The 10,081-nt window shown below is 39.0% G+C and overlaps 1 protein-coding gene across 4 annotated transcripts in view; it reads left to right on the top strand.

The window, feature by feature from the left end:
- The first annotated feature begins 879 nt into the window (after positions 1 to 879).
- LOC105920044 (RNA-binding Raly-like protein) overlaps positions 880 to 10,081 on the top strand; it is a 117,057-nt gene continuing 107,855 nt past the window's right edge. For 2 of the 4 annotated variants that reach the window (XM_036138386.1, XM_036138385.1), the window contains exons 1-2: positions 880 to 1,062; positions 1,453 to 1,542. The gene's annotated coding sequence lies outside the window, so the exon portion shown is untranslated. The remainder of the gene's footprint in view (positions 1,063 to 1,452; positions 1,543 to 10,081) is intronic. The other 2 variants (XM_036138387.1, XM_036138384.1) reach the window with 1 other exon arrangement.

Genomic DNA, 10,081 nt, shown 5'->3' with positions numbered 1-10,081 from the left:
AATTTCAGCCACACCTGATCAAAGGACCTTCTTCTACATGTTTGCTAAGGCTTGTCGAAATCAGCATACAATTATTTTGAAAACACTTTCCTTTAACAATTACTTTTTTTTCCGCTCTTTCAAAAAAGGCCAGATTTCTTAAAAGCATGACTACTTGCCCTGTTGACAATTTTTCCTACCTGAGCTGTGGACCACAAACTTCCTGGCTGTTATCTAATTAATCCTCCCCTTACCCAGTCGGTCAGTTTTGGTGGACAGACCATTTCTTGATTAACTTGAACTCGTACCATACTCCTTATATTGGTAAATGATGAATTAAACGCTATTGTATAACAAGCTCAAAGCTTGTGACATTGTTTTATAATTCGTGACTTCTCCACCACTTCAACTCTGAACGTTTGCTGTGTTCCTTGGTCTTCATGATGCTGTTTGTTCCCTGATGTTGTATAACAAAAACCCTGAGGCCTATACAGAAAAAAGCTGTATTTATATATTGAAATTAAATTGCACAAAGGTGGGCCAATTACCAATTAGCTGATGTATGACGGCAACTGGTTGGATTTTATTTAGAGGGAGACGAATAGAAATGCACGCCACACTTTGCAGATTTTTTTATTTATTTGATGAAAAAATGTCAAGCTGTGTATCCCCTAATTATATACATTTAGGTTTATGAGCGTAAAGTGAGCAAGTGTAGAAAACTTCAAGGCGTATGAATGTTTGTGAGGCGCCGTAAATTAAAAAAGGTGTGCAAAAAACCGGAAAACGAAACCATATCTTCCCAGATGGATCCTGCGCGAGCGCTAGACCATATTCCCAAAAGCTCTGAAAAGGAACCAGCCTAATATGTGACACTACAGGGACATAAAAGCCCCAGCGCTGGTCGGACTCGGGCTGACGGAGAAACTCCGGCCAAGCCCGTGTCACGTGACTCCGCCACCGGCTGAGAGGAGCGAGAGCGCAGCCGGAGCGCCGCAGATCCTCGGTGCTCACACGCCTGCTAACACCAGCAGCCCTTCACCGCCCAGTTTCTTTTTAACTCAACCCTTTTACTCCCTCCCGGTGAGTACATTTTCAGCTGACCTTTTTTATTAAGCACATTTTTACCTCCTTTTTTTTTTGTCTTCCTCCTCCTCCTTCCATGCCTCGGTGTTCCGCCAACACCGGGTTAAGAAAAAAGCAAACAATGTTTTCTGGCTCTCTGCATGCAGTCATTGAGATCCTGGATGCTGAGTGTTGCTGCTCCGGCAGCATCCAATATAAGCCCACCTTTCCACGCACACGCTTTTGATATTTTTGCCTCTTCTCTATTCTCCCTCTTCTTTCTTTTTTTAAAATATACAGCTTCCTCTAAAACGTGTTGATATAATTTCAACATTTTGCTTATTTTCTTTTTTCCCCCCTTACCTTTTATTATCATGACTAATTTTGGTGCGATATTTGATTTTGAAGTGTTTCTCTGCTGTTGGCGGCTGTTCCTGAACCAGGTCGCAAACATGACTGTTTTGATTTTCACGTTTAAGGATTTTGCTTTTCTAATAGGTGAGAATTTTAACTTTTTTGAGTTTGTTTTGGTGTTTCCACTGTGCTTCTGTTTGCTTTTTGACTGAGCTGGATTAGCACTCAACACTCAAGAGCTTTCAGATCCTCTCAATCAAGCTAAACACAGCTGAAGCGCACATTATTAACCCTGCAACAGTTAGAAACATCTTGATCTTCATTTCATGTTGCATTTTTAATGGCAAATTTATTAAAAAAGCAAACGATAATATTAGTTTTTTTAAAATAACTTACAATTTCAAAAAGTACACCTTAAAGTTCTGTGAAGCCAAGTGCTCATACTAGGAATTTGACTTCAGATCCACTTTACTCTTAATGAAGGCGTTTGATGTACATATATGGTTTACACTAGGATTTAATGAAACCGTGTTTTTTTTTTCTTGGGTTGGGGGGTGACAGCATCTAATTTGCATATGTAGTGTAAATTAGATGCTGTATTCATACATTTGTGACCCAGGCTGTAGGACAGCTTTTGCCTAGACAAAAAAGTTATTAAAAATGGTGATTGCGTTTGCAACTAAAAATTACCTTTACAAATTATCTATTAATTATGTTACATTGCTCTAATCCACACTACATAAAACAAGCTGTGCCAAAAAGACAGATATCAGAGCCACACAAAGTAAACAATATGAATTAGTGATTGAAGATATGTTTGAATCAAATTCAGGGAATTATTTAACTGCAACAGTTTCAGAGACAAAAAAAAGATTACTTTAAAAACTACATTTAAGTGACAAGGCAGCAGCAGGAGCAGCAGCAGCAGCTGTGTTGTGCCTGTGAGACAGCGCTGAGGGAAATGGGAACTCTCGTGGCAGCTCTCAATGCTGCCTCAATACAGGTCTCCAGAACGACTGGTGCTTTTGGTAAAGTCGGCATTAAAACAAAGAAATTTGCTAAATGTTGCTGGTTGCTAGCCGCTTTTTGAAAGACAATTTCCAGAGGGGTCTGAAAAGTCGCTAAATATATCAACAAAGGCGCTAGATGGACAACACTGGACTGTCCTCTCAGGTTTTCCTTCCCTCCATCTAACGTACCGCATAGCGGTAGCCGCTGAGTGGAAAGGGCAGGCGGTGTAGGTTTTTCAAAATAAAGTACATTTTAACATTGCTGCAAATGAGCATCGTGTTAATCTGGGCCCCCCGACTTTTAAGTGTACAGAAGACTGACAGCCCGGGGGAATAAACTGCCCCTGTAGCGGCTGGTCCGAGCAAATAGTTCTCAGTACCACCAACCAGAAGGTAAAAGTCAAAGCAGTTTGTGTGCAGGATGTGTGGAGTCTGCGTACATGCTAGCTGTCCATCTTCTGAACCTAGACCTGTACAAGTTTTGCATTTTCTGTGGATGAGCCAAATCACTCAGTGATGGACGAACGTAGGACAGACTGAATAACTATGTTGTGGAAGATCACCTGCAGCTCCTGTGGTTGTACTTCTTGAGTAGCTGCAGGATGTAGTCCTCTGCCTTCTTCTGAATGATGTCTTTGAGTTAGGACCATCCCAGGTCCCAGGAAAGGGTGGTTCCTAGGAACCGGAAGGGACCCACAGCTGACACAGTGTTATTGAGTATAGTGAGGAATGTGTGTGTGTGTGTGTGTGTGTGCGTATGTGTGTGGTGGGAGGGGTGTTCTCCATAAATCCACCATCATCTCCACTGTCTTGAGTGGATTATTTTTCAATAAAACATAACCTGCAGTTAAACATGTGATGGTATAAAAATTCACATTAACTATTCCTAAAAAAACAACAACACCCCAGATTCACTGTATCACAGGGTTCACATAGAAATTAGAAACACATTTGTATCATACAATCCAATAGATTTTGTTTTGTGGAGCACTCCCTTTAGTTTCCAAACCATCCAGTTTTAGTGATCATTTTCAAGTGGTTACTGGGCTGAATTTTGTACATTCTTGCTGTTATGCTCTTTATAGAGTCCCACAAATAAGACAAGTGGATATTAGCTGGTCAATTAGTTAGGCTTTCTTCTCAGGTAGCTAGCAGGTAGCTAGTGTAACAAAATAAAGATCTTACTTACACTAGCTTGCCTGATGTCTGCTGCTTAACAGACAAGGTTCGCCAGGGCAGAATAAAAACAGTTATCTTAATTAAAAGTGATGGGTGGATATTTTGTGTCTATGCCATGGCTGTGTGTGTTTTTCAGGGCCAAATATGTTTCTAAACAGCAAAATCTGTCTTTTGTTTTTGTTAGTATGAGGAAAATGTTAACCCAACAGATGATGTTAGAGTGAGATTTCATTCTCCACAAAAGAGAATTTCGGCAGCATCTTGCTGCATGCACTGAAAGACCTAAGTTTAATCAAGAAGTACATTCTCCTCCTTCCCTCTGCCTGCATAAACCTTCACAACTATCCCACTATTTAAAAAAAAAAACACAAGTTAGAAATAGAAATTAAAATATTTTTTTAATGCTTCTGTAATCATCTATAATTTAAACTTCTTCATTTAGGATGAGTGAACCAATGATGTTACAATGTTTGTTTTTATTTATTTCCATAATTCTGCAATTCACCTAATATATGTTATGATAGGTAGATGGGCAAAACAATGTAAACACGATGCACAAAGTGGTTTGTTTATTGGAATGAAATGTTGGTAAGCGGAGACAAAATTATAAATGCTGGTTGGCAAAGGTTGAATTGGGCTTAAGCTGCACAACATGATTGAAAGACTATTCCAAATATTCCATTAACAGCCATTAACAGGTTTAGATCCTCATGAGGAAGTTATCAGAAGTTATTAGATTTATGGTAGTTACTAAAGAGTAATAAGGTAATCCATTTTTTGTTGTTATGGTTAATTTTTCAAGGACAATGTAATCAGAACATTGAAACAGATTGGTTTAATATATTCCCAATGGGTTGCATAAATAATTTTTTGCTTGTGTCTTGTATCCTATCTTTAGTTATGATTTTTCATTCACAATATAATGCAAGAATACTTAGAGCACATCATAATGAAATAACTTGATCAAACAAATATGGTATTTTATTTAAGGATCCCCATTAGTCCCTACCACGTTAGGACTATTCTTCCTGTTGTCCATTCTCATTATAAAAACATCAGTGAGTACAAAAACAAACAGTTCATCACATCCATTAACAGACGTACATCACGTTTAACAACTAGGAGCAGCATCCAAGAAAACATTATAAAAACATTACAGAACACAGAAAGACAAACAGTTCATCACATCCTAACAACAGACTTGTCTCACATTTAACAACTAAGAATAACACTAAAATAACCTAATCAGAACAAGTAAATACTTTAACTATGCCTTAGTTAGAATAATTTCCTTTCTAGCTAGTGACTTCTTGAAATTTGTTTTGAAAGAAACATGTTATATCAGTCAAGCAAATATGGTATGTCAAGGTTTTTAAATGTTAGTCTTTGAATTGCTAAAACTCTTCTTTACTACTATCCCTATAATTAAATCTAAGGAGTTCATAATCTGACTCCAATTATCAGTTTGAGGGCCTGATCCAGCAGTTTTTAATGATTGTTGTTGCGAGTCTTTGATGAAAGACAAAGCCTGATAGCTGTTGTAGGTCTGCTGGCTGTGTTTATGTCCGTGCAATCCCAGCATGACAAGCAGCCATGTTTTCCAGAGCCAACCTTTAAATATCACAAGCTATTTTCTTTTGTGCATTTTGCCAACCTGTTTTATTGTTCATGTGGACTATTTTGTTGGATGAAATCTAGATTTTCAGCTCGGTATCTAAACCCAGAAAATGAGCTCAAGTGGATGGAGACAGACCCCGTAATGGGAGAGAGCAGCTTCAATACGTTTAATCAAGCTGCACAGCTTTAAAAACAAAGCTTTAAGTTTATGAATCAGGAGAACTTCAGTCAAGTATCAGACTTTGACTTATGTTCGTGCCTTTCCTGGAATGATTTGGATCGGTATCAAAAAACTCATGATCGGCACACCTTTATTTTAAATTTTTTTGCCAGAGCAATCAAGGTTTTTCCATGCTGTGTTGAGCCTAGAGTAATGCACTGGTGACCCTCCCCAGCCTATTGCTGCACACTGGCTGTCAGCTGACTGAAAGAAGGCTGCTGCGTTTTTTTCATATTTACAAAACAGAACTTTCAGCTCTATGGGAATATTGCTGGTTGTGACAGTCAAGGAGTAGAAACTAGATCTTATTGATCATCAAGGTCTTGGGCATAAATGGGTCAGTAGCTGGTATCAAGTGTCAAGGTATATGTGAAGCATACTATCACTCTTCTACGAGGGTTGGGATTTTAACAAATTAATTTTGATTAATCACAAACAAATACCAGATTAAAGAACAGACACATTTAATACCACCTTTCTCAGTTCACTGATAACACTGATACACCACCTCCAGCCCGGGAGATGTTGGTTATGCTCCTTAAGTTCATTTACCCAGTATGAAGAAGATGCATTGAAGGTATTGAATACCACAGGGCTTTAAGCTTATGGTATCTACAATAGTCCCGGTGGAGGTTCAGAGACAAAATAAGTAGGTCTACATCTGACGTGACTGTTTTGCGTTCATGTATGTCTATTTATTGATTTGGCTGTCAATCAAAACCTTTTTGACAAAGACAATTTCCTACTGTCAGATATTGATACTTTGTTGGGTTTATTATTCAGAAAGCCTGTAATTAATATTTTTCTAAATGATGTCCCATAACAAAATTTTACCCGTCCTCATAAATCTCTGAGTGGGGGAGGGGAGGGGGAAGGGGGGGGGGGTGGGCAAAAGAAGGCAAATTCTGCAACAATTCATTATGCAAATTCTGCTGACAGATTTGATTAATAGCTTGACCCCAGCTTGCTGCCTGAACTTACACATAAAACTTGCAGACGACCCCCCCCCCCCCAAAAGAAAAAACCCAAAGCAAAGCACACACACACACACACACACAAATTTGCTGTCAGAAAGTCCTTGAAGTGACCAGTGGGATCGCTTCTTTGAAATCCTTGACAGAAGTTTTGTTTCTGGAAGGAGCTTGAGATGAGGCCCTTTTCAATCACGCTCCACATATACCCGAGCAGGGGACATTCGACAGCTTCTCCCGCCTTCAGACGTTGCAGGTCAGGGGAAACAGGTGGGGGTAGCCAAGCATGAAATATGCTGCTACGCAAACAATACTTATCTCTCACTGGGGATGAAGTGGGAGGCTGGCTCTGGACTGCACATGCACTGAATCCCTATATGAGCTCAGAACTGTGGTGAGGATAAGGAAGGGGAGGAAGTGTATCCAGACGCTGGTAAACCCGGTCAGTAATCTGTCACTGTCCAGTTCAGGCACGTCGTATTGCACCCGCAGGTTGATCGCTGACCCTTAGCAGGTGCAGATACAGACAAAATCATTTTTGAGCAGCCCCACAGAGGTCAAGGAACGGATTGGAGGAGCAGCTTTGTATTGTCTCTTTTATGTCCCTACCTGGGAGAGATAAGCAAAGAAATTGCAGAGAGAAAAAAAAAAACTGATGAAGGATTCAGACAAGAGGAAAGAGAGATGACAATATGCTTGTGTAGGTGGTTTACACACATATATGAGATCTATTTCACAATGAGGAAACACCTTCTGCTCTTTATTACTTTCTCTGCCGCTGAATGCTTATGTTCTCCCTTCTGAGGACAAGGCCTGTGTTTTGCTATTCGAAGACAGCAGTTTAAGCCAGTGTGTGTGCCTATGCATGCATCTGATACTTGGTTTTGTTCTGAGACGTGCCATTTGCCTTGCAGCGTTGGTATCTCAGCTCCACGGCCAGTCGCTTTATATTCCCCCGCTCAAAGAGATGGAGGCTGATTTCAGCACCAGGGACAGCTGCCAGCACTTCATTACTCTGGCAGCTGGAGCTAGCTGATTCCTGCCCGAAAGTCTGGAGTGGTTATAGTCACTAACCCTGCGCCCTCTTCGCCGCACATGTCTCTCACCGAGCTATTCCACCTCCCATTCACAAAAGCTGGGGATGAGGTCTCACCCCAGATAAGAAGCAGAATGATAATACTCCTCCAGAATGGGTTCAAATAGGGTTTACAAGTGCTTGAGTTTATTTTCTTTTAAAGCTCAAAATCTTGAATCTGGCAGTAAGGGCGTTCTCAACGAGCAAAACAGTGTAGAAGCAACGCCCACGCGCAACCCGTTAGCAGAGCTATTTCCAAGTAAGCGTTAAATACCGAGCACCTTTATGAAAATTTTAAGGTTGTGCATTATTGGGAAACAATGAAAGCATGATTCTAAAACCATGGGAACACAGTGCTGACGAAATTAAAGAACTAATCCCTTAAAAATGATCCAGCGGAGCAGAAGCGAAAAGGATTTAAGACAAAAGCTGAAGACATTTTCTGAAACAAACCATTCCCTCTTATTTAAAAAAAATATTTAAGATTTAAGAAAAAGCCTGAACTCATGAAGGAAAAGCTTAAGGGAGAGCTCTGACAACTCCTTTTGTGTCATTTTATGCACTTTGGATATCTATTTTGTATTTGTGTAATGGTTATCTCTTAATAAGACAAATTAATATTAATAACAAAAATGTTATCTGTCATGACGACATGACGGATACACAACAAACAAAGAAGGTACTCTGGTCTGATGAGAACAAAACTTTACTTTCTGGCCTGCAAGTAACATGCTTTTTGTGGCAGGAAACTAACATCCTTCTTGTCTGATTTCAGATCTCTGCAATAATTTGTACTGGTTTATCCGCAAAATATGAGGTTTGTGGCTTAATGTAAGAAAATGTTTCGTATCAAGTAAACATACCACAGGTACCTGAGGACAATAACATGTCCAGGGTAAAACTGCATTTCATCAACCTTTCAACATTTTCTTAGTTTTTTGTTTCTTTAGACGACCGGCAGATTTGGCTCTTGATCAGCAAATAGGACTTGTCGGTTTTGATTTGTTTAAACTTCAACAATGCAAAATTATAGGACAATAAAACATTTGCTGACACAAATATATTTTTCATTTTTGTACAAAGGCAATAATGCAATTTTCATAAAAAAAACAACAACATTCAGTTAAAACCAGTACTGCAACAGTTACAACCAGAGCTTTCTCCTGGTTCACCGTCATCCACTTATTTTTTTAAAGGGAGTCTTTGCCATTTTCTCCACTACACCTCTCTTTGGAGCAGCATATGATGGCGCGAATATCAGTGTGTCCTAAAGAGCTCATCTTTTCAGCTTTTAGTGCCAAAAAGATGATCATCACACCTTATTTGTTCATATTTTACAAATGACTAATATCACAATTTTCTGGGTATCACTAAAAGCAGCCCATGTACCACTCGAGTTGTTTGCAGCACAGTATGAGAACCATGGGTGAAAACAGTTTCAAACCTACGTCATACTGTCATACTGTCAAATTAACAGAAACGTAGCAAATACATCGTAATCTACTTTAGTTAGTGAGCTGTACTTGACACTAAATATACCAAACCCCCATGATTCTATATAGATATAATGACGTTTTACATTATGGCAGTTTTTACATTTGACCATATAAAGGTATGAAAAAAAAAACACGTGAAAATAACAAGAGTGAAAACATAACTCCTGATTCCTGAGTGTTTGCCCTTTTTCTAAAAGCATCCACAATAAGGCTTTTTGTCATTACAACATAATAAAAAGACACTGTTTTGATTAAAGTTGTTACAGTGGATGTTCCACTTCGAATATGAAACAACTTGTTTTTTTTCTTTGAAATTGTTTTTTCTTGCACTACTGTTTAAAGTAGAGCACAATTTTAATCATTTTAATTATTAAAATCAGCTCTGTGGCTGATTTGTTTTCTTTTCTAAAGTGCAATCACTTTGCTATAAGAACACATGGTGCCCAGTGTTTTCTATAATTGGGCCACTGATGGGTCATACTTGCTTTTAGGGCTCAGAACAGTTAATGTGGACTGCTTGTGGAGAAATTCGTCTTATTAACAAAAAGTCATGAGTGAAAAAAAGATTTATTCAGCAGATTACAATACAACTGCACAGGACAATTTTTTCCCCTGCTAGACTTAACTATACACTATCTCACCTGCGAGTTTGGAAGCTTTTATCAAACAATAAAGCAGCTTTGTTGTTTTGTTTAAAACTCATTTAATGGCATACTCCTACTGTGAATGTAATTAGCCTAATAAATAAGAGCTGTTCCATGTTAGCATGCTTTTGGGATTGGTCATAAGTGCCCCCTCTGCAACCTCTTAGTGGGTAAGTGGTCCAAACTAATCAATGATTAACAGAAAACAGCATGAACCAAAACTAAAGAACTCTGTATTAAACACAGGGCGCGTTTTAAGTCAATATAGTTTCTTTATACTTCTCTTTATGAAGCCAATTTTTTTATGTTGTTGTCGAAGTGTTAAAACAAGGAAGACAAATTGTTGTTCCCCAGAGAAAAGATTCTGCTGCTGTTCTGTAATGACATATTACAGCCAACTGGGCCTCCTGTAGGAGGAGGAGAAGGTCACCTTCTGGTCCACTGGGGAATAAAAAGAAACTATAATGGCCA

Source organism: Fundulus heteroclitus, chromosome 6 (assembly GCF_011125445.2).
Source record: "Fundulus heteroclitus isolate FHET01 chromosome 6, MU-UCD_Fhet_4.1, whole genome shotgun sequence".
Classification (NCBI taxonomy): Eukaryota; Metazoa; Chordata; class Actinopteri; order Cyprinodontiformes; family Fundulidae; genus Fundulus; species Fundulus heteroclitus.
This window is presented reverse-complemented; position numbering and strand designations above follow the sequence as displayed.